At 36.5% G+C, this 25,777-nt stretch overlaps 1 protein-coding gene and 1 non-coding gene across 5 annotated transcripts in view; one reads left to right on the top strand and one right to left on the bottom strand.

Moving 5' to 3' along the window:
- LOC129778748 (nucleolysin TIAR) overlaps nucleotides 1–25,777 on the top strand; it is a 1,021,219-nt gene that overhangs the window by 263,162 nt on the left and 732,280 nt on the right. The gene's annotated exons all lie outside the window — the stretch shown is intronic.
- Nucleotides 2,341–2,480, bottom strand: LOC129763889 (U4 spliceosomal RNA). Its single transcript, XR_008741064.1, has one exon. It is a non-coding gene; the product is annotated as a U4 spliceosomal RNA (small nuclear RNA).

Raw genomic sequence — 25,777 nt, 5'->3', positions numbered from 1 at the left:
AGAAAAAAGAAAGAGATGTCTGCTCCCATACATACAAACATTTTAAAATTTTAAAACAGATTATTTTATTTGCTCATTTCCCCCTTCACCACACGAAAAAGCATATTTTCTGCAGAAGATTTAATGTTTTCTGCCAACGTTAGTTTGGGTGTAGAAATAACTTTATATAATCTTATTGTACCCCATCAAAGAACAGGCAATAATCCTGAGTTTACCAAGAACACTCAGACAAAAACATTAGAAATATGCTAACTTGATTCTCCGGAACCTTAATAATCTGGTATCAATCTAGAAGGTCGTTGTACATTCAGCTCTTCGAAAAAAAAATCGAAAAACACTTTGCGATTGCATGCCATTGAAACACCAATGTTTTTTTGTTATTCCATAGTCCCGTATACATTTATGAATTATATTTAGTTGCTTACTTTTAGTTAATAAATAACAGTAAAAAAGTCGATTTTTTATTTGTTTTGCAGCATCAAAGATTACACTGTTTTGAGGAGGCTGAATTAAATGACTATTAACACATTGCGGACCGCTCACGAGATTTCTCGTGTTTCGAGTTCCGTCTGTTACGGATGGATCACGAAATAACCCGTGTTTTCTACACTTGAAGGTTAAATCCATGGTTTGCCAAGAATCTAACAAAGCCTACCGATGGCTGACGTTCGACTCATCCACATCGAAGGAAACGATCTCATTCGTGAAATCCGAGCAAATGAAGCGTTCAAGCTTGCCCTAAAACGTGCGGTCCTTAATGTGTTAAAACTGGATGAAGTTGAAGAATAATGAAAAATATTTTCTGGAGTTTCTTCTATTCAATTTATCCTCTGTTTCAAAAAAATATCAATAACGTCTAAAAGTACATAGTAGCAATATTTCAGAGAAGTTCAACTTTCGATCTGTGACACCGTGCGCGGGTATACGAGTTATGAATTTACGCGCGAGTCCAGGAGGGTTGATTATGTCATAAAAAACGTATAATAAACTTGATTGTTTCTATCAACCAAATAAAATGTCCAACCACTCCAAAATTCGTTCTTTAACATCCAACTTTTTTTTAAGTTTCGCTGAAATTTAATTTTAAACAATAAACTTAAACTTGGTGAGATATATATATATTTTAAACTGTATACGACGAATTTCATGCCAACTCGCCTTAGGAGTTAGCAGCATCATCTCAGATTGGCGATCTAACGCAAAACGTAAACGATCGGTGAGACATCTGGATTCTGTTTTTGAACTAAGAAAATTATGATAAGGTAACCTAAAATTGGAAAACAAATCACGTATGTTTTACTTCCGGACTTTCCAAGGTAGTTCTCACTAGCAAGAACCATGCATTTTTCTACTTGTTTTTGATGGTGCTCTCGAATTTCCCTCTTTGATTCAATCATTGTCAATATTTATACAATTTTCACTACTGGAAGAGATAAGAAAATAACATGTTATATATAAAAATGCGCAGAATTAAATTTATTAAAAACTCATCGCTATCAAATAATCTTTAATGATTATAACATTGTAATTTATGGAAAGAACTACAAACCTTCCATAAGTTCACATGGCAAAATTTAAAACCATCATCACTTTCACCGCAGTGCCGCCTAGGTGTAGATTTGTACGTTAGATCGCCAATTGACGAATTTACGTTGGATTTTCAGCTAGATGGCGCAGCAAGTAAAATGAGGATGTTTTGTTTTTTTGGTATGAAATTCGTTCAAATTTTCTAGAAAAATCTGAATGTATCTTCAAATCTCCCAGTGTCATGTATTCTTTCCACACTGAAAAGGTTAGAAAATCATCATTTTACAATGTGCTATGTGTATTACGAGGAATGGCTTGTTATAAGTATTGTAACTTTAATTTTTTTCAACTAAGTAAACGATGAATAGGGTGTTTTGCGCTAAAAATACTGCAAATTCTTCTCGTATCGGCCCCTTCATAATCAATGATATCAGCCAATTTGATATGATATCGATTTCATCGCAATTATCCATAGTATCAATAACCGGTATGCGTTATCAAACATAAAATTATCGAAGATTATCTATGACTTTGGTCAAATCGCGGGTTGAAACCATCATAAATATACAAAACTCCAACTTTCTTACCATGTACTGACGTCATTCAATGGCTGAAATGGATCTAAATTGAAATAAAATAAATAATCACCACCGAATCTTGCTTTTCAGTGCGTAAAATAAACAAACACCCTCACTTTTTGTGGTTCTGAGCTTTAACGTAGATGTCGAATGAGCTGATTCAGCTTTGCGTAAATTCGTCAATAGCAGTGAAACGTTGTGGGTGTAAAGACATGGGTCATTTAAGCAACTTTACATACTTGAAATATTCGAAAAAGAATTAGACTACTTTTTGGACAAAGCCAAATTTTTTTTCTTATTTTTTTATATTTCAATTAGCAATAATCGCACCTCGGTAAAACCTCATTGGTTACGATATCGCCACTGCGCAAAGCTATTTTTTTTATAAAAATTTATAACTTTTAAACTATGATACCTACAAAATTCTTGTCAAAAGATGAAATGTAGGAAAATTTTCACAAAAAAAAACAAATACCAAAATTTAAAAAAAAAATACGCTGACAAAAAAGTTATTTAAAAATTTAAAATTCATTTTTCTGAAAAACGTATTTTTTTAAATTCCCAAATATATATATATATATATATATATATATATATATATATATATATATATATATATATATATATATATATATATATATATATATATATATGGGCACATTTCCATGCTTTTCTTTGAAAAAATACTATTATTGTTTCATTCGTTACATTTTTATGTACAAAATTATTGCAATTTGCATGATCTGCTAACTTTTCTCTATTTAGAAACATATCACACACAAAAATGTTACGAGCAAAACATTATTTTTTTCAGGAGTCTTCATACAAAACTGACTTATATTCCAAAAACTATAACAGATAGAATGTTGACGTCTTCGACAAAAGTTCATATTTTAATAAGATCTAAAACTTCGTCGAATGCACTATATCGCTATCTTGACTTTCAACAAAATTAGGATTAGTTGTATTTTTTTCAAAGAAAACATGAAAAAGTTGTTGTTCGAAAAACTTTTTCCCTGTAAAAGTGCCTATCTTCCGATGTATGGCTTGTTGGAAATTTCAAGGGCTATTCATATATTTTGGGGAATTTAAAAAAAAACGGTTTTGAGAAAAATGGATATTAATTTTTAAAATAACTTTTTTGTTAGCGAAATTTTTTTCCAAAAAATTGTCGGTATTTTTTGTGTGTTTTTATTTAATAAATTTATGTAAAAAAGTAAGAAAAAATTGGCTTTTTCCAAAAAGGAGTCTAATTATTTTTGGAACATTTCAAGAATGCAAAGCTGCTTAATTGACCCATGTCTCTACACCCACAACGTTTCACTGCTCTCTGAAATGGCGCTGCCAACGTCCAGTCGAGTTGGCATGAAATTCGTCAAATAATCGGGTCTAAAATTGTATATAATCGAGTCTGTATATAAGCGGGTCCGACTCGTACTATATATCGAATAGATGATACTTTATCAACTGTGGTGTATGAAATTATAGATCTAACCTTGACATTCAAACTATCTTCAACTCCCTTTTCGATTGTTTATTTTCATTTGACGTTTTCATACACAATATCGTAAACTGCGGGTAATTTTTTCCTGTATATGGGCTATTACAAATTAACGGTGTTCACATTACTTCCCCAGAAGTTCGCTTTCCGCGTAGTAGTCTCTGGATTCTTTTTTTTTTTTGTTGCTGTTTTGCTGGTAACCATTCGGTTCACACGTTTGGGGTACTGCTGCCGCAATTCATGGCATGCTACCGCGCCATTATTGGAGCTTTATCGTTTAACTTTAAAAAATTGCCACACTACAGCTCGACATGAGAGAGGAAAAAAAAACTAAACAACAAAAAATCGACCATTTCCCGGAAAGCGGTCCGTCCAACCGTGACCGAAACCTATGCATGCGAAATCCCAATATTTTCCCAGCAGCTGTTTGTGTAGCAAACGAAACATTCCATCCCGCGGCATGGGAGAAAGTGGAAGTTAGAAAAAAAATCCAGCAAAACTTGTTCTTTCTTCGCATATATTACAAAGCCGCATCGATGCGGAAGAAGCGGGAGAGTGCGGAAGAGAGAAAAAAAAAAGTTTGACTTTATCACAATGTAAAATCCTTGAAGGCACCAATTTTTCTTCACTTGTTGTTCTATATGTCCTCGTTCCGCATTGTTTCACCGTTTTGAGCTGAAGGTGCGTGTAGTTTGTCTTTTTGGGGTTGTTTTTCCCCCGCACATCTCATCAAACTCTGAACTGTTTGCGGGGTTCAAAACATCCTGGATGGATCAGTAGCGAACCTTACCTCATACACCTCCGAAAGTTAATCTCGTGTCCTCTCACGTGTGTGTGTGTGTGTATTTGTATTAGTATTTGGTGGGATAGGGACGAAAAAGCGACGCTCCAAATTATGCTTTTTATTTATGCTTTTGCTGCAGCGTCTGGCATTCATTTTTATGATTTATAGGACCGAAGCGTCACTCCCGAGTTTCGCTCCTTTCGGTCTTCGTACATTCGTTAGGGCACGATGATGGCCTGTTACCGCTCTCTGCCAGGGTGTACGATGGTGTGATGATGAATAGAGAATGGACAAAACCCGCGGGACGACTGCTTCTTCTTCACTCACCAAATTACACTGTGAGCAGTAAAAAATTATAAAATAGGCCAAATTTCGAGCGCAAAATGATGGAATATTGTGCTTCGGAGAGTGCTGAGAAAATTAAAATTCAGCACCTCGTATCATCCCTGGGATTTGGGGGGCCATTACATTACTCGCCTTCGACCGGCAAAATCGAATGGATTTGGTGGCCACATGGCAGCGAGCGACCGTTACGACGGCACAACAACAGGTTGATTTATTCAGCCGCTTCCAAGTCGAAGTGAGCTGTGTCATTTCGAGTTCATTTGTTTCTTATTAGCATTATTTATTGCCGGTAGAAGTCGGGTCGAATGGCTCCCCCGGACTTGGCAGTAAAGCGCTGCGCTGGATGATGTCAAGCCAATTTCCCACCCCCCGTCGACCCTTCCGCCGCCTCCTCCAGTGTGCTCCGATAAATCATAGATAAGTGTCACAGTTTAGTAACATCGGTGACTCGAAGGGCCTGCGAAGCTGTGAGGGAGTTCAATGCGGAAGCCAATGCGATAGGGAGACGAACATCGATCAAAGGAGGCGCGTCGTCGGTTACCATGGCGAGATGCGTTGAATTACGGCATTAATTTTGATTACAATAATCGATGTCTTTTTTTCTGATTATTTTTGTGTTCGTACAAAGGATTGGGTAAACACGACCCCATAACTAACACACTTCAACTGACACGAAAAAGGTGTTTACGCCATAAATCACCGTGTACCGTATGGCAAATTTCCGTACCTTAAATGGTTGCGTTTGTGCTTCTGCAAATTGCTAAACCGAAACACAAACTCACATTTTTCCTCCCCCACACAGACAGACATTCCATTCCGAGACACACGAGACACAACGAAGACGCAAAATTCTTCATTTGCAGCGTAAAACCTCAAGTAAATGTACTGAACGGAGGTATTTCGCACATAAGCTTGAAATTAATACACTCGCCCCTCGCGTCGTGGCGCGTCACTGCTACGTGAATCGAGCATAAACTCGCACCTGTTTCGTTTTTCCGCCTCCTGCACTCGAACAAACGGTGCGAGTAAGGAATTTCTGTCATTTGTGTGCGCTGTGTCGTAAGAATGTGTGCCTCTGGACTTTTTTATGATCTCCCTCAGCGTCTCAGCGCTCTTCCTTCCTGCCCAAAACAGTTTTAGTTTTGCGATAAGTTTTCCCTTCTTCCAGCTTTCTGCCCTCCGCAGCAGTAGTGTTTATCCCTAAACTCCCCACCCCCTTCCCCGCAATGCCCCACCGCCCGCCACTGATTTAATAGCCTCCTCTCCTCTGGACAGCGATAGAAAGTCCGCCTCCTCGCGCGCTTTTGTAAAATTCAATCTCGGAAATCTCATTTCGGACAGAACAGCCTTCTTGATCCGTTGTTGTTGTTCCACATAAAGAGGGTGGTAGCGAGGGGAGGGCGAAGGAGATTGTTGGTATTTGATTTTGGCTCAGCAAAAGATGATATCAATTTTTATTACCTTCTCTACCACTACTAACACTATTACTACCACTACCACTACTGCGGATATCGCTGCTACCTTTACCACTTCAATCGGTTCATTTTCGATTTCTTCACAGAACTAGAACTACTGAACTAGAATTGGAAGGCGGTAAGCCGAGATTAGAGTTATTTCGGAAAAAACTATGGATAGGTTATACCTATGATATAACCGCAAGGTTGACGTTGGACTGCCGTTGGCTTAGTAATCATTTGTGTTTTTCCAATTAGCAATAATCGCACTTCGAATGTTCCTCATTTGGTACGATATCGCCGCTGCGCAGAGCTGTTGATTAAATTATGGATTAAACTAGTGAATGAATGAAACAATTTACGAATTCAATTGCTAACAAATCCCAATTTAGGTCAATTCATGCATTATGGTAGTGGTTATCGCAGCAAATAGTTATCAACATTTTGCATAATCATCAAACGGTATGCGTAGAAGTTCAGTGAGCTGAAGGGGAATGTAGTCTTGAACAACCGAGCCAAAGCGTTGCATTTGTACCCGCTTTTGTAGACCGTGTTAGCAAAACGTATTCCGGAGTGTAAAAATGCATGGGGGGTATAAAAAGTACTGTCGAGATCTGGAATGCCGATTTTCCCAATTTATTGGTTTCGGAATCTGTGTTGGGAAAACACATGCCGGTTTGCAAAAACGCAAACGAGTACAAAAGTACCCGATGCTTGTATCTATTTTGCCATGCCGATTTCCCTAGGCTCCATGGTTTTAAAGTCTGGGTTAGGCAAACATTCCGATTTGCAAAAACGCAAACGAGTACAAAAGTACCAGCAGCTTGCTTCTATTTTGCAATGTCGATTTCTCCAGGCTCCATGGTTTTGAAGTCTGTGTTAGGGAAACGTTCCGATTTGCAAAAGTGCAAACGAGTACGAAAGTACTCGCTGCTTGCATCTATTTTGCTATGCCAGTTTCCCCAGACTTCATGGTTTTGAAGTCTGTGTTAGGGAAACATCCATTCATTCCTGCGATGGTATCTCAATCACTATTCAATTATAACTGAGTGGATTTCCGAGCGGCGCTCGCTTATATACCGATTGGTGATTTCAATAGCCTGTTTTGAAAGCAATTTTAAGGCTATTGAAACAAGTTTTTGGATCAAAAAGTAACAAGTATATAACGCGTAGACATTTTATCTTTCGAATGAAGTGTTTATCATACCATTTCGTTCAGTTGTTTAGGAGCTATTAACGCTCAAAATCTTGGTCTCCGGCGTAACGCTTTCGTTTTCGAAACTTTGATTTTACACCCCGGTATAGAAATGAAAGACGTAGTCCTACGTCAAAAGGCGATTCTGCGGTACTCATTCTTGAATATTTGTAATTGTCAATATTAATCCGTTTATTTTTACAGGCTCAGTTACATAGGTTTAAAGGAGCCACGCTCTTAAATATATTTTTACTATAAAAAATTAACATGTTTCCTTAATTCTATGGTTAATAAAATAGGAAACCAATTACTCGCGGTCGACTCGAGTTTAGAAGGGTGACACACTTTGATTGGGAAAAGGATGGGATGTAAGGATATTGTAGCAATGTTCACACTCACACTCGCATTTACATTCACATTCTCATTCACACTCACACTTCACACTTAATTCTTAAAACTATCCTTACATCTAATATGTATTCACAATTTAACTTATTCTAATGTTAGTAGGAAGGGAACCGATAGTTCGCGAAGGACGAAAAGGAGGGGTAAAGGATGTAAGAACATCACACACGAAGATCGATAACTTTTAGGAAGACATATATTTGGGATATGTAATCAAGGTCTAACCGAGCCAACACATCTCTCACCGGCACATTGGGCTGTTTTCCTCTGGCCCGAAGAGAGTTTTCTAAATTCGATCTGGCAACAAGATACATCTCGCACGACCAAACAACGTGTTCGATGTCGTGGTAACCTTGGCCACAAGCACAGATATTGCCATCGGCAAGATTAAAACGAAAGAGTAGCGCGTCTAACGAACAGTGATTGGACATGAGTCGAGAGAAGGTGCGAATAAAGTCCCGACTTAAGTCGAGACTTTTGAACCATGGTTTGAGGCTAACCTTAGGGATAATCGAGTGAAGCCACCGACCCAATTCATCTTCGTTCCACTTACGTTGCCAGTTAGCGATGGTATTTTTACGGACTAAAGAATAAAATTCATTGAAAGCGATTTGACGCTGATAAATATCGCCTTCAATTGCACCTACCTTTGCCAATGAGTCAGCCCTCTCATTACCCGGAATTGAGCAATGTGAAGGGACCCAGACAAAGGTAATGACATAACAGCGTCTGGTTAAAGCACTCAAAATTTCACGTATTCTCTCAAGGAAGTACGGCGAGTGCTTTTCCGGCCTCACTGAACGGATAGCTTCGACAGAGCTAAGACTATCCGTTACAATGTAATAGTGTTCAACAGGTCGTGAGGCGACGCTGTCCAGCGCCCAGTGTATCGCTGCCAATTCAGCAATGTACACTGAGAAAGGATACTGAAGACTGTGTGAGGTGCTAAAAAATTTGTTGAACACTCCAAATCCTGTGGACTCATTCATAGAGGACCCATCAGTAAAGTACATATTATCACAATTGACACGCCCATACTTTGCTTCGAAAATCGTAGGAACGATCCCCGATCGATGATAATCTGGAATTCCATGGATATCCTGCTTCATGGACAGATCAAAATGTACAGAGGAATTGATGTAGTCAGGAAAACAAACACGGTTGGGAATATACGAAGAAGGATCAACCTGCATGGAGATGAATTCATGATATGAAGTCATGAATCCAGAATGAAAATTTAGCCCGATCAGCTGCTCAAAATTTCCGATCACCAATGGGTTCATAACCTTACACCGGATGAAGAACCGAAGGGATAATAAATTGAAACGATCTTTGTAATTGTCGATGCACTCAACTAATTTTCGATTTCTTAAATGGAAATGAAACGTATGTACTAACTTTTCAGAAACAATATTATTTTAGGTCTACCGGTAAGTTTCTTCGATTATACAACAGATGGCGTAATTCGATTATTATTCCAGTGAATCAAATTTCCAGGCATTCGTTGGAAAGCTACTGTCACTGCGCGTCTTTTTCAGTATATGTCAAAAAGTTGAAGCGTAAACAACATAGTTTTTTGCCACTTCGAATATGTCGAATTTCGTACCAACCAGAGTGTTGTTGTGGGGAGTGTTACTTCATTACTTCAATATGAAGAAAAAAGCTGCGGAAAGTCATTGCATTTTGATGTAAGTTTGTGGTGACCATGCTCCAACTGAGCGAACGTGTCAGACGTGGTTTGCACGGTTCAAAAGGGGCTGTCCACATACCACGTGGACAGAAAATGCATGATGTTAGACACCCCCCTCCCCCTCCGTGGACAAGCGTGACATTCCTCATACCCCTCCCCCTGTTGTCCACGTGGACATTTCTCCGGTTTTGAGAAAAAAATCAAACAATTTTATTTTTTTCGCTTAAAATTCATTTCAAGTTTGTTTCTATTTTGTATGCTATATTTTTATTGATAAAAATTATAGCCTTACCAATGGTAACGATTTGTCTTGAAATCTTAAATTTTTTTCAACATTGTCCGGGAGCTCATTATTTTCTTCCGAATTCCATTTACGTTATCTCCATATCCATTTTAAAATATCAATTGTGAACTTATTCTCGAGTATTTTTATTAAAGCTGGCTGGCTGTTTGAGTTTTCAAAAAATCAGACTCAATCAAGCACTTTGTTTGAAAACAGAATTTTCTCTGAAAGTGATCGATGATTCCGTTGACCTGCAACCCTTAATTGTTAAATCATGCTAAATATTGTCCTGAAAAATTCGTGCCAAAAGCATAGTTTTGTAGACATACATCTTTTCGATCATAGATGCACCGTTTTTTCCTGAATATTTCAGCATCCTTCATGCAACTTGAGAATTCCGTCCTCTCAGAACTTATTCATCGAAACTAGTTGCTTGGTAGGTGCACCCGTGGCCGAGTGGTTAGCGTCTCACATTATAATGCCGGGTGTTCGGGTTCGATTCCCGTTCTGGCCGGGGGATTTTTTCGTCAAATAAATTTCCTTCGGCTTGCACTGTGATCACGCGTATTCTAGAGCTTGCCCCTCGGAATACATTCAAGAATCTCAACTAAGTATTAATGAATGACGCTAGTTAATGCATACGTTGAGACGGCAAAAGTTCCACAGGGAACGTTAACGTCATTCAAGAAGAAGAAGAAGTTGCTTGGTAGCTTGGTAGAAGATTTTCTTCCAGTCCTACCAGACCCAGCCATTGTAGCGCCCCTTTATAAATAATTTAATATTACATTGCCAACTAGAATGTAAAGATGAATCCAATAAGGATTTTCAAAAAAGAATGTCGGAATTTTCCATACAAATGGAAAATTCAATGAATCATAGGATAGGTAGAGATATAAGTAGAGTAGGTAGTAAAATCGGATAACTCTACCTGAGAGTTCAGTCGGTAGGAATTAGGGTAGATTAGGTTTCGTTAGGATGAATCAGAAAAATAAAGGGGAGTGAATCGTCAGCCAGGGAGGCGGACGGTAGTATCTCCTGGAGTAGAAAATCCAGAAAGTGTTTTATTCATAACTAAAAGACAGTGCCCTAGGCCGCCCGACCAGGTTCGTTCACCATTACTTTCTTCAAGCGGAAACCTGCTTCGGAGTTCCATTCACTTGCTAAGATTTTTTTTAACTCAACATTCTTGTGAATGATTCGCCCTTCACAATTCGTTACAGATATGTATTTTCGTCGCGTTTATGAAACGAATCGCAGATTGAGATAAGTCCCTTCAAGTGTTTTTCGGTAAAATAAAACCTTATTCAGAAATCCGGTTGGATTTGAAATTAGCACAATATTGCATTCTTTAAGAGTGTATTCTAGTCTAGAAACTTGAAAAAAAATCATTTTTTTTCTTCATATTTCTCTAATTCATACATTTAAGAATATACCATAGAAGAGACTTTTCGAAAATCTCATTATTTACCAAGTTATAGCCATTTTAGTGATGCGATATCTTATCTAGTACGGCCATAACAATTAACTTCAAACGCGTTTTTATCGAAACATGTTTTTTCAAACTGGCTTACACGACATCTCAAGTTCTACTTATCCGATCTATGTTTATATGAATGCAATCTGTATGCATCTCACTATCGCATGAACCTATAAACAATCATAATTTCGTAACTTTACTATTTTAAAAAAATAAAGAAACTTGTAAAAAAAGGTTTAAACAGCTTTTTTTTTCAAATTTCCGCCATTTTGTCGAAAAACACGTTTGTGACTTGTCCGAGGATCATTCGATAGTGGCATTTTTACTGATTCAGAATCTGTTCGATTCGTTTGTTTCAGATAACCAGAAGGACTGGAATCGTGTACGCCCATGGCACAACTTTTCTTTGAACCACCTCACTTGATCAGCTTCTAATTATGGATTTTTTTTCCCGTTCAATTTTTGTTTTACTGTTGAAAGTAACAGTAATAGTGATATAATGGATGGTAAAAATATTCATTGTTTTACTTTTTCGGAGCTCGGAGAAACGTCCGAAATTCGTGTCTCTATCCCCCTTGATCTGATCGAGTCAAATCCTATCGGATTGTGCAAATGTTGCAACCTTGAAATGCAGAATGCAAAAGTTTATTTCGTTCGGATTCCGATGTGTCAAATCCGATCGGGTTCCGTAATATAGGTAGTCCATGTATTGTAGCGTTTTTCGTGATGTTTCGTCTCTCAAGAACGGTGATTTTCGACATCCGTAGCGAATCTACTAATTCATGTGCATCAAGGATTAATCTTTTCTTTTAATTGATCAGCAGTAGCAGCATGAACTTTCCAGACAACTCAAAAGTAGCGTATTACAAAAATTACCAGACATCAATGAAGAACAACATCATTGCAAGAAATAGATTTCCAGAAATTCGGCCCATACACTCATGGAAGAATTTGTTGTTCGTTTCAATGTTTAGAAATCCTTGAGAGTTCTCGAAAAAAAAAACCAAACAGTTTTGTCATCAAGAGCAAAAGCTGAATTCAACCCGCACTGAAGTCGTGATTTTTAGTACTACAAAAAATCCAACATTCTTTGTGTTATTGGGCGTCTTAATCCTGCGGATTTAAGGGCCCTCTATTACCGATTGGAAAAAATTGATGGATCCAAGTTCATGTGCGTTACTTTCAGAATATACATATGGATGTTTGACCGAGCAGCACTCTCACTCTCTAAGTACTCAGTGCGGGCGCGAAGTTCAAAAAATCATGTAAATACAAAACAGATCTCATTCAACAACAAGAACTTGTAGATACTCTTGGAGTAGCTCAGAAAACCATTTTCCACTTCTCCAATTTTGAAAATTATATATATATATATATATATATATATATATATATATATATATATATATATATATATATATATATATATGTAAGTTATGTAGCTTCCGTACGGGAAAGCATAAAAAATAAATTTATTCACGATTTCACTTATCGCTATAACATCATACTTGGAACTAACTTATATTTTAGCATCGAACCCATTATAAAGACTACAGACTGCTGAGTCTGCGTTCATCCCGGTGGCTTGGTATTTATGCAAGGTGATACCTTGTTTTCCTTTCTGGCGAATTCTCGCGCGCATCATCGTTAATCTGGCGCGCGTGCAATGGGCCAGGCTCGGTTGCATGTTCTTACTATGGGCTCAAATGAATGTGTGGGAGGGACTTTTCATAACGTCTCCCCCCTAAGAGTCAAGCGTCCTCGGTTGATTTTCTGGATCCCTTGGTAAGGACAAATCTGGGTGCCGGAAGGAAGGATTTCGTTAGGCAGGTTGGCTCGTCCTTCAGGATATCGGTTACTGTTCCTTTCTGATTGTTTTCCGGGGAGCTGATGTCGAACTTCTTGTTGGTAATCTGTGAGGTGACGATGTCCTCTTTTTTATCCTGTTGGGGTTGACTTCTAGTTTGGGATTTGTATCTGCGAATGCATAAGATGATTACTATTGACAGGATGGTAGAGGCTATCGCTAGTCCTCCGAGCGTTTGAGAGCTGATCATGTGAAGCTTAAGTCTCTGAATTTCCTCCAAATTTTCGATATTCATCTGGTGTATTTCTTCGATGTCTGGTTTTTGTTTAATGGTTTCTATCTCTTTTCCAAATATGGGTGTGAGATATTCAGATTTATTTATAGTTTTAGAGTTGCTTCTGAAGGTTACATTCTGCACTGTAACTGTGCAGTTACCTGTTTCAATAATAGTTGGAGCGGAAATGATTTGTGATTCTCCACATGAGTCTAAAATGTAGACTGCTTTATTTGTGTCGATGAGAATTGTTCCGACACTGATTTCCTTGATTATTGGACGTTCTGGTTGTTTATGCATCGGACACTTGGCTTTTTGATTTGTCAGGATATTGGAGATGCAACCGTCGTTCACTGGCAAGTTATTGTCGCAAATGAAACACCTCTCACTCTGCTCGTATAATGACTGCTGATACTTGGCCACATAGCGGATGTTCGTGTCGATTCTGGTTCCATTCACGTTGACAGGTTCTAACTGCATCAATGAGTACTCGTTCGGTTCAATGATGGGGAGTTTGACTATAATGATTATGTGATTATTTTGTAGCGATACAACTGATCTTACGAATTTATAAATTTCATCTTCAAATTTAATAGCAATATGTTGGCTTTCTAAAAATTTCAAAATATAATCTTTTTCAGCCATACTGAGAATGTTTTTGTTCAAGCTATTAGATTTTGAAAAGGCAATCTGTTCTTCGAGGTCTTCTAAGGTTTTTATCAGGATATCAGTATTCAAAATAAGATTTATGAGTTCCAAGTCTTTTCTAATTATCGTGTCTTGAGATTGTACATGTTCCTTAATTGATCTTATGGTTTTTGAGACTTTATTAATAGTAGCTTGAAGTACATTGTTGATTTTTACTTGTTTTATTTGATTATCTATGATTTTGTTGCTATTAGTTTCAAGCATCTCTAAATTTTGATTGATTAAGTCGAGGTCTTCCTGGTCGGGGTTGCCTGCTATAAATTTTATCACGTTTCCTAAAGCATTAATAAGTCCTCTTTTTGCACGTTTTGGGTAAAATCCTGTCAACTTTTCATAAGCCTTTTTAATTTTAAACTGGATTGTTTGTTGTAAGTGATCCGTTACATTAAGGTTATTTGCTAATTTTTCGATATAGTTTATATTTTGTCCTATTTCATCTAGGTTAATTTTATGTATTATACGGTCGTATCCTAATTTTATCTTAACCGAGTCTAATTTTAAGGTCAAAAGTCCGTTATTTGTCGATACGTCGTGGTAAAATATCGCTGAAGTAAGTGGAATGATCCTGAAACAGACCGAAAAGAAAAAGAAAAAAAAAAATTTTTTGATCCTATTTTTATGAATTTTTACTCCGTAAGTATCTTTAAATGTTAATTCGTTATCGTCCATGACTTTTGAAACTTTGAATGGGTCTTTGTCCTTTGTTATTCTCTGATTAACTTTTACGTATACATTTTCTCCTGGTTCTAAAGTTTTTGGCAAGGTTTTTACCTTGTTTTCATTTTCTATCTGCTTTCTGCGTTTTTCCATTAGGACCTTAATGGCAGACTGAATTTTACTGTAATTTTGAAAAATTTCTTCCGCGCTTGTTTCATTATGGTGGTTAAAGACTACTTGCTTTGGCTTAAAGCCGGTCGCTGAGTGAATTGTGTTATTATAAATATCCACAAGAATGTTAATTTTGTCGAAGAATTCCATGTCTTTGTATTTCGAATTTAAAGTTCTATATAGTTCAATGAGTGTAGAGTGGAATCGTTCCACTATTCCGTTTGAGTTACTTGAACTCGCAAAATGAATTTCAATATCCAAATCCTGCATGAATCCAATGAAGGCGAGCGATGTCAAGCTTGGTTCTTGATCGCAAGTTATCGATTTTGGTTTGCCGAAAATTCTGATGTGCTCTGTGATTGCCCTTTTAAGGTCTACGATAGTCCTTGTTTCAAGAGCGATCACGTTTGCAAATTTGGAAAAAGCGTCTACTATAGTTAGCATTTTTCTTCCACTCATAAAAAATATATCCATATGAATCCTTTCAAATGTATTTTCTGCGGGGTTAGTTTTTTGAACCAATTTCGGAGGTTTTCTGTCGTACTTACATTTTTTGCAAGTAGGACAGTTATTTATATAAACTTTCAATTTTTTATCAATTTCGGGGAAGAATAATTCTAACAGGATTTGAGCTTTATTCTCTTTGATCCCTCTATGGGCATAGTCGTGAGTTTTGCGCACGATTTCGTCCTGTTCCTCTGGTAGCCTTATGTCCTGGAGTAATACCTGTGAAATAAGGAGCTTGAAGATTTTGTTATGAGAAAAATGTTTGCGATATGTTTCCTGAATTAATTGTGTTAGCATTAAAGGGCAATAGATGCAATTTATACCGTTTGGATTAAGTTTTTCTTTAAAAATAGTTACTATGTCTTGTTCTGTGTAGTTTGGTTTTGAGATTATAAATCTGTGGTATTTTGTGAAGATTTGTTCGTGAGCTTCTATGTCTGTAGGAGAAATTTTAAATATGATCTGGTTTTTGAATGAATTTGTTGGTCTTTCTGTTGTCCAAATATAATGATCGTTGCTGGTGTCTGCTGAATGTACTGTCATTGGAGTTTATTTCTGCTGGTTTTATTCTAGACAGGGCGTCGGCTACGACGTTTTCTCTGCCAGGTTTATAAATTATTTCAAAGTCAAATTCAGTTAAAACAGTTCTAATTCGGTGTTTGATTTGATGTGTAAAGGTTAATTTCTGGTCATCTTTTCTTTCTTGTTGATTCAACTATTTGTCCCTGTGATAATACAGCTCCCACTGCAAAGTCACTAGCATCTGTGGTAAGGATGAATTCTTTTGTAAAATCGTCGTCCTCCGAGTTTAAGATTGACTCTTCGAGCTGTTGGGAGGTGTCGTGTTCATCCCCACAATTTTTGCCGTCGTCCCTTTTTTGTCTTTGCCCAGTTTCGTGGTTGTTAACCTCCGTCCGAGATTTTGCTGTTCTCATGGAAACATCGTCGTCTGGTAGCGGCTCTCTATTCTTAAATCTACCGGACCCATTTGACTTTGCAATTGGATAGGATGGTTTCGTATTCGAAGATCCACCGTTGTTGAAATTGTTTGGTTTTTGATTGAACGGGTTGAGGTTCAAGTTGGAATTTTTGTTGGTGCTATCGGATGGTCTAAAGTTGTTTGCTTTGGTCGTCTTTTGATCTATTGTTTGTTTGTTGAGTCTTTGTCTATATGCTGCATTAGAATATTGCATAGTTATGGAGTAAGCGTCCTCAAGGGATTGCGGTCTATAACTCCTAACGTGCATTGATAGCTCGTCATTTAGCCCGTCGATGAATCTTGTTAAAGCCATAAGACTTATTAAACTATTTATAGCTTTAGTGGATGATTTGTAGTCGTCCATCAAAGCTGCTGTCGCCTTAATTGACGTATCAATTTTCTTAACTTGGTTGTAAAACTCAGTTAGAGTCTTCTTTCCCTGGTTAACATAGAAAAGGGATTGAATATGAGATGTAAGATCTCTTCTGTCCCCATAAGAATTTAGGATTATTTCTTTGATTTGTTCCCACTGATTTGGGTTGCCAGCCGCTATTAATATTTCTTTGGCATCGCCAATAATTTTATTTTTAACAGCTCTCACTAATTGGCTGTAAATGGGTTCATTTTTGCATGACTGGAAGAGTGCGAGTGTGTTCTCCGCATCTTCTAACCAAGCATGTGTTTCTTTTTTGTTACCCGCAAAAGTGGCCAGATTTTTAATCGGGTCTGGTGTTCGGAACTGTAAGAAGGGATCTTCTGATTTCGATCGCAATCTATGGAGTTCGTCAATCAAAGCGTTTTGATTGCTCGTTAATGTTTTTATATGACCCAACAAACTTTCAACTGTGACTTGTTGTGGGTTCTCCTGAGGTTCTTGTTCAATAATTATTCTCCCGTCCAGCTCTGGTGCTGGCATAAGGTCGGGTGAAATCATAAGTTCGCGTTGATCCATTTTACCAATGATAATCTTGCTTATAATTTGCACACACAAGAATGCACTGCTATGATATTCGCTCACACTGCACTGCACCTCGCGGTTTGTGGCTGTTAGTTTCGCTCGCTTTAAAAATTGCTGAACGTTGTATTTTGTGCCGCTTGCCTCCGTGCTTTACTTTTGCTTACGGGGCAGCTGATTTTTGTTGCGAGAGTTATGTTACTTTTTTCACTTTAACACTCACTTAGGAAGAAATAAAAAAAAATACTTACAAGAGGATGATGGTGATCATCTCCTGGAGTTTCTAAGTTGATGATTAGGTTCGATGGTAGTTCCTCGCTTCTGGGCTACACTAATCGGTGATATTCCCTCACCGGTGGTTTCCCGGTAGTCCAGATGTTTCCAATAAACGTTGCTCGGTCGTGCACTTTACTGCACTTTACTTCCACTTCACTATAACTGCGCCAGTTATGTAGCTATATATATATATATATATATATATATATATATATATATATATATATATATATATATATATATATATATATATATATAAGGTAAATGATGTTGGTTTGTCCAGTCGAAAATATGATCATGGTACAGTTGTGTTCAAAATAATAGCAGTGCCGATTTAAAATCTGAAATAAGATAAAAATTTGTAATTAGTGCTTTGTTCCGAATTTTTTTCATAGTGTATTTTGAACAGAGTTTCAATAGAACAAGTGTATGGTATTGGTTGCAAGATTTCATTTTATTGTTCAATAAAATAATGATTTGTTCAAAAAAAGTTAGTGTTTAAAAAGAAATAGCAGTACTTCAGTCAACACCAGGGGGGTCTTCGTAGCCTAATTGGTTGCGTGTCCGCTACTAAGCGAACGATCATGAGCTAATAACTCAGGGCCCCTCAACTGACCATCTTTGTGTGTTATTCTAGCTACTACGTCCACGCAACAATCATCATGTGTCGGTAATCCCAGTCCCTTACCGCTCACATTACGATCTGCTGCATCGGTAATTGGTGCTAATTCTAACACAGCAATGGAAGCCTCATATCAGCAGTCCCGTTGTGAACAGTCCAACTGTGAACATTCGAACAATAGGAATATTCAAACGCCGAAAAAGGCGGCATGTGTTGTGTATCGATAGAATTGGAATATTCTTAGGCCTAAACAGCTACTGTGTTATACATAAAAAAAAACAAATGTTTATCGATGGATAGGAATCTTAAGCCTAAATAATATACAACAATAGTTATCTTAACATAAAAATGTATACGAATAAATTCGGCTCTGTGACAGCTGAATTGCTAAATGAGCCTAATAAACGGATGGGATAAAAAAAAAACACCAGAAAAACATGATTAAAATGATGAAAGATTTCGAAGTTGTTCTGTAACATGATTATCCACCTTAGTACTTTGTAGCGTAGCCCTTATTCTTAATAACAGGAGCACATCGTTTCGGCATAGAGTCCACAAGTGCTTGGCAGCGAAAATCAGGTGTTGCAGACCACGAATCACGAATTTCAGACCATAATTCTTCCACATTTTTTGGTCTGGCTTCAGAAACAGCGTATTTGACATCTCCTCACAGATTTTCATTAGGGTTTAAGTCTGGAGACTGCGCTGACCATTCCATAACCTCAATATTCTTCTCCTTAAACCACGCCTTAGCACGTTTGCTCGTGTGTTTAGGATCGTTGTCCTGCTGCATCCCCCATTTTAGTGGCATTTCCTCCTCAGCATAAGGTAACATAATCTCACTGAGTATCTTGATGTAGCCATGTTGATCCATGATGCCTGGTATGCGATAAACTGTCCCGACACCGTTGAACGAGAACTTCCTCATATAATTTTTGCTCCGCCGTGCTTTACTGTCTTAACCGTGTACTGCGGTTGATATTCCGTATTGCGTGGACGTCTCACATACTAACGTCGACCTTTTGACCCGAACAGAACTATTTTGGACTCATCCGTCCACAAAACATTATGCCAATTTTCTTTCGGCCAATCGATATGCATTTTAGCAAATTTGAGGCGATTCGAAACATGACGTTTTGTCAACAATGGTACTTTCCGAGGACTACGTGCGTATAGTTTGGCTTCCGTCAATCGTCGTCTGACTGTAACAGTGCTCACAGTTAAGTCTAGTTCATCTTTGATCTCATTAGAAGGCAAGGTTGGATCAGTCCGTGACATCTTGATGATTCTTCGATCAATTCTTTCAGAAGTGCAACGTTTCCGGCCACGAGTTTCCAACTTGTCTTTCCATTTCAAAGCATTGCTTATCATTTTGACCGAGCCCCCCACTGTTTGTTGTACTTGTCTGTAAGTTTTGCCTTGATTTATCAACGTTTTGATAAAATTGCGCTGCTCCTCAGAGCAATGTTTTCCGCGACCCATTTTCTGCAATACGAGCAAAACAAACATATTTTCTTGCACATATCTTAGTTTTTATATACTTACCGACTAACAAAATAGCAAAACTTGTATAAAACTCCGAATGGAAACAAACTTTGTTTGCAATCGTTTTTCGCTGCTATTATTTTGAACAACGCGAAACGGACTCAGCCGGAAGTGTCAAATGAAATATACACTGAACGAAATTGTATTGCTATAAACAATATGGGTTTTGAACGGGTGATTACACCTTTATATATTCATATGATTAGTTGATAACATCAACCATCCATACATGAATAGTAATAATAATATAGAAAAAGCATTAGACGCTGCTATTATTTTGAACACAACTGTATGTCCACTTTTTTGAATGCTCTAGTGCACCTGTGTCAAATCGGGTATTCAAATGTTTCGAAACATTTAAATAAAATTGTCTTTTTCTTGATCTACAGTAGTTTTTAGGATATTTTTACGGATTTACATGTTTCAAAAGTTTATAAAATCCACCTTCTATTGGTGGCAATGCGCCCCCTCATTTAAGCTAACTTTTAATTAATCACTAGATGATTATTTGGTACATATTCAAACCTTTTCTAGAGTATAACACTTACAAATATGGTAAACATCATGCTTGCACAGCACTTGTACCAGATTTATATACAGTCAAAGCTCTCTATAGCGACAATCTTTATAGCGACAAATCTGTCTATAACGACATGTCCAAAGGTCCCTTCAAAATCGCATGGAAATTCTTTTGTTTGTAGCGACATTTCTCTATAACGACAATTCCCTGTAGCGACACATTTCCGCTTATACATATCATTCTCTATTGCGACAATTTTCAATGCCACTCCATTCACAGTGCTATGATAATGAGCTGAATTGAGCTTAGTATATGACTATGAACGAAAATAGTCTACGATATGTTTTGTGAACATTAGTCATTTATTCGCGCGCAATTTATATGAATTTTCGGATACTTTACAAAAACAGCGAAATTTTAATTTGAAACATGGTACTTAACCTGAACACATATTAAAGAGTCATTCTGCTGAAGGTACATTTTAAAATTTTTGTTCAAAATTCTGCGGTACATAATCAGCAAGGGTAAATGATCTTGGTTTGTCCAATTTGGGGTGTTTTTACGCAACTAGTAAATGCAAATCGATTTTTCTTCATGAAAATCACACATAATCGATACGAGTTTGGGTTTGTTGAAAAGCCCCAAGTCTCTAGTTGCTAATACTACCATAAGGTGTTGAAATTATTCAAATTTTTATGTTTTTTTTAACGATTTTCCTTAAAGAAGGTCATGATCATGGTTTTTGATTACATGTCCCATATATATGTTTTCCTTAAAGCTATAGATCTTCATGTGTGATTGCCCCTACATCCTTATACCCTCCTTTCCTACCTTTGCGGGTAATTCGTCCCCTTGCTATAAATAGTAGAATAAGTTGAAATGTAAATACACTATAGATATACGAATAGATTTATAAATTGAGTGTTCATCAACATTGTTACAATTTCCTTATATCCCATCCTTCTCCTAAAAATATGTCACCCTCCTAAACTCGAGTACACCGCGAGTAATCGGTTTTCCACCTTACTAACCATAGATGTAAGAAAATTGTTTATATATATAGTTTTAAAATTATATTTAAGAATTCGGCTCCTTTAAACTTAAGTAACTGAGCCTGTAAAAATAAACGAATTAAAAAAAAATGATCATGGTTTGTCCGGTTTTAGAAATCTCCATTTTTGAATGAAAACATTAGAATTCACAATAAGATGTTGCATTTATCATTGCTTGAGTTTACTGTCATCATATTGATTCATTCATAATTTAGGCTTTTTTCAGAATATTGCCTTTTCTTGGGCATTTTAGAAGTGTTCACCTCAACACAATCAACACAGAAAAACCATACTTCTGCTATGCGCGAAGCACACCATAAACAAACATAAACAAACTGCAGCGCGCCAAGCGGTTGCCATAGAAATCATGTGGACAAAACAACATTATTGAATTGGACAACTCATGATTAGAATTGAGTTCAACAAAATGCGTTAAATTTATGGTTTAGCTATGTAAATCCGATACAAATGGTGAGCAAGCATGATGTTTACAATATTTATAAGTGTTGTAATCCAGAAATGGTCTGAATACGTGCCAAATAATCATCTGGTGATCGATTAAAAGTTAGCTCGAATGAGGAGCGCATTGACACAAATAGAAGGTGTATTTTATAATCCTTTAAAACATGTGATTTCGTAAAATTATACTATCAAACTACTATAAATCATGTAAAGGGCAATTTCATTTATATGTTTCGAAACATTCGAAGGCCTTATTTGACACAGGAGCGCTGAATTAGAGCATTCAAAAAAGTGGGCAAACCATGATCATATTTTCGACTGGACAAACCAAGATCATTTACCCTATACCATTTCGCATAGAGAAAGAGCAATCCAAGAAATAACTCTCGAAAAAGACGTGATTGCTCTGAAGCTCTCGTGAAGCGCAGTGGAAAACAATCTAAGCGATACTGTGTGGATAAAAAGAAACTCAATACAGATTAGTTGTTGTGGATCTCGTTTTCTCAAGATAGTCGAAATGATTCTGGCTCAAAAATCCATTCCGCAAAAACAATGGTAGAGAAAGGTAATAAGGAATGTGCGAAATTTAACACAAATTCAGCTCAGCTTTTAAAACACACACGTAGGAAACCTGTAAGCTGATAAAAGGTAGGAAGAGTTTATTGAAAAAAATCAGTTGCAGCATTGTTGTACAAGAATCCCGTCCTCGAGGAAATAAAATATTTGCATTGAATTAAAAATTGAGTTTAAGCTTTTAAATTCGAATTCGTGCTACAGTTAAAAGCATAGTTTGTTTTACTCTAAATTTTCAGTCTGAAAAGAATTCGAAGGCAAGAAAATCTTTGGCACTAAAAATTAATTGGATATTATTGAAAAATTTGAAAAAGGCATTGAAAATTGAGTTTAAGCTTTTAAATTCGAATTTGTGCTCTAACAACTATCCCTTCCATGATAATCGCTAGAGAAGCACGCTATAGAGGCGACCCTTCTGGCCTTCGGGCGGCGATTATCATACTAACATTCCTTCCCTTCCCCTGGTGACTGTAAGCACGTGGCCGGCGTCGTTATTGACCATTTAAAGCTTGAATCACCGAAAATTGCACAACGAGAATGATTTGCTAGTCCCAAGCGTTATTCTGTGTGTTCTTCACGGAGAGCAACTACGAAGTATACAGTCTACCCAAGCTCAAGCTCAAGCTCAAGCTTAAATTCGAATTTGTGCTACAGTTTAAAACATAGTTTGTTTCACTCTAAATTTTCAGTCCGAAATGAATTCAAAAGCAAGAAAATCTTTGGCACTAACAATTAATAGGATATTATTGAAAAATTTGAAAAAGGCAATGAAAACTAATTCAACACAAATTCAGCTCTGCTTTTAAAACACACACGTAGGAAACCTGTAAGCTGTTAAAAGGTAGGAAGAGTTTATTGGGAAAAAAAAACAGTTGCAACATTGTTGTTCAAGAATCCCGTCCTCGAGAAAATAAAATATTTGCATTGAATTAAAAATTGAGTTTCAACTTTTAAATTCGAATTCGTGCTATAGTTTAAAGCATAGTTTGTTTTACTTTAAATTTTCAGTCCGAAATCAATTCAAAGGCAAGAAAATCCTTGACACTAAAAATTAATTGGACATTATGGAAAAGTTTGAAAAATACATTGAAAACAAAACATTATTCAGTGAAATTAATGAGCGCACAACACGATTTTACCCATAATCAGAAATAAGAACCAAATTCATGAAATGATAAGAATAGTGGTTTTAATACCATGGTTCCAAAAATTTGTTAAGAGAAATGAGCTGTCGTTTAAACCGCAAGTAATTTCCAGTGATTTATAAAAGCAACAAAAATGCGTGGATGGGGAGAGCGATGTTTGAAGAATGGATTTCCAGAAACTGGATGAAAGAATGGTGACTGCTAGCTGATGGGTAGTAAATCATGTCAAATAATTCACTATTATTAATTGCTTCGTCAAAGCTGGCGTTATGAAATCAGAAAATTTTAAATGCATCAATGAAAACAGCATTGATAACGACCTATCAGAGGAAAATGTATTCCGATCAAATTTTTGAGCGCCCGCTGAATAAGGTTCTGATTCTTTTGAAGGTTTGGTTATAAATGGTTAATATTTTCAAAAATCATAGAAAGTATAATCGCAATTTGCATTTTTCCAGACTTCGTAACTTTTGACAACTTATGCGAAGAAGGAAATTTGTTGTAACAAAAACAGTGCAAGAGCAATCATCTATAGATAACATTGATTAAGAAACTCATTCAGTGCCTGACGAAGTAGTTGATAGCGGAACCATAAGCCCACACTCTCAACATCAGCTAGAAGTTGCTTTCCAAACTATTTATGGTGTGATAAATCATTAGAACAAACTTACCAAAGGACAGTACTTCATTTGGTTTTTATGTAAAGAAAAATGTGTTAGGGAACAGATGAGCTGTATCTGTATTCTGTATCTATTGTTCAATGTTTTGTCGTTTTTGTATCAAGATAATATAATTTTATTGTTTCGTGTGATCTTGAGCGTTTCTCTCTCTATAACGACATCCGAATTCTCTATAGCGACAGTTCTTCATAGCGACAATTCTCTATAACGACGGTCCCTTGCAATGTCGCTATAGAGAGCTTTCACTGTATCTAAATCATGTAATTAATGCATTTCGATGACCTCAACTCTGATCATGGTTTGTCCACATGAATTTTATGACAACCACATGGCGTGCAGCACTTTGTTTGTTTTGTTTTGTTATCCTTCGCGTGAAGCAAAAATAAAGTTCCTCTGTGTTGAGTGCTGTTCACTTTCAAAATGCCCAAGAATAGTCAAAATTCTCAAGAATGCCTAAATTATGAATGGATCAATATGACGACAGTAAACTCAAGCAATGATAAATGCAACATCAACTTGAGAATTCGAATGTTTTCATTCAAAAATGGTGATTTCTAAACCCAAACTCATTTTGATTACATGTGATTTTCATGAAGATTTGCATTTACTAGCTGCGTGAAAACAACCAGAATCGGGCAAACCAACCTCATTTGCCTTAATTTTTTTTTCACTTTTCATGCTGATTTCAACAAATATATTTATTTGTATAATTTTTGTATATTTGTATAACTTTTGAACAGTTTGTCCGATTTTTTATTATTTTTTTATTATTGTGTTTACTATTGTGCGTTTTTGAAATATCCAACTAGAAAAGGTTTGTTTGTTTTCGGATATTTCCGAACTTTTTCAAAAAACAGCAAAATTACTGAAAGGGTTCCTTTTACGATTTCGTGGTCTATAATCTTTTCTCATTTTTTTTTCGCTAAGTTCAACCTCACTTAATTAACTTATGAACCGCTTAGGAAGTTTTCTCAGCGTGGCCGTAAAGAACTCTCAGCTTCCCAAAAGCCATATAAAAAGCAAACTTGTCCGCGCTCTCGACACCTAAAAACATTTACAATGCTTTTTTTTTTAATTGTTTCCGCTTAACGATATTCGATTAGCAGTTTACAAGGTTAGTTCAAAGCTCTTTCACTTGCTGTAAAAAGATCAAAAATCAGTCAAGTGGTTCAAAGATTACATATTTAAAAAAAGAGTAGATTCGTTGAAACCAGAAAAAATGCGATAAAATTAGATGTCTCACAAAAAATGTATATATTTCTGAATTTATAATTTTTTTAAAACTTTTTTAATGTTTTTTTTAAATTTTTGAAAACGTGTTAGTATTTTACAAAAAAAAATCCACTTAGTATCATTCATTTAATGATACTAAAGATCGGATATCGGCTGGCTGTGTTCATAAGTAACTTCTTTGTTGTCTTCCATACTACTTTTATGCTCTATTGACTATATTCGACAAAAAAGCGAATTATCAGACTACCCCAATTTAGAATGATGTAAAATAACGCGAAATAAAAACAAAAACATGTCTAGTTTTTTTTTTGAACAAATATATGTGAGGAGAACAAAATTAGAGAAAGTGATTTTTGATAAAATCTTTTTTCA

The sequence above is a fragment of the Toxorhynchites rutilus genome, chromosome 1 (assembly GCF_029784135.1).
Source record: "Toxorhynchites rutilus septentrionalis strain SRP chromosome 1, ASM2978413v1, whole genome shotgun sequence".
Taxonomy (NCBI): domain Eukaryota; kingdom Metazoa; phylum Arthropoda; class Insecta; order Diptera; family Culicidae; genus Toxorhynchites; species Toxorhynchites rutilus.
Note: the sequence above shows the minus strand (reverse complement) of the source record. Positions and strands in the feature narration are given on the sequence as shown.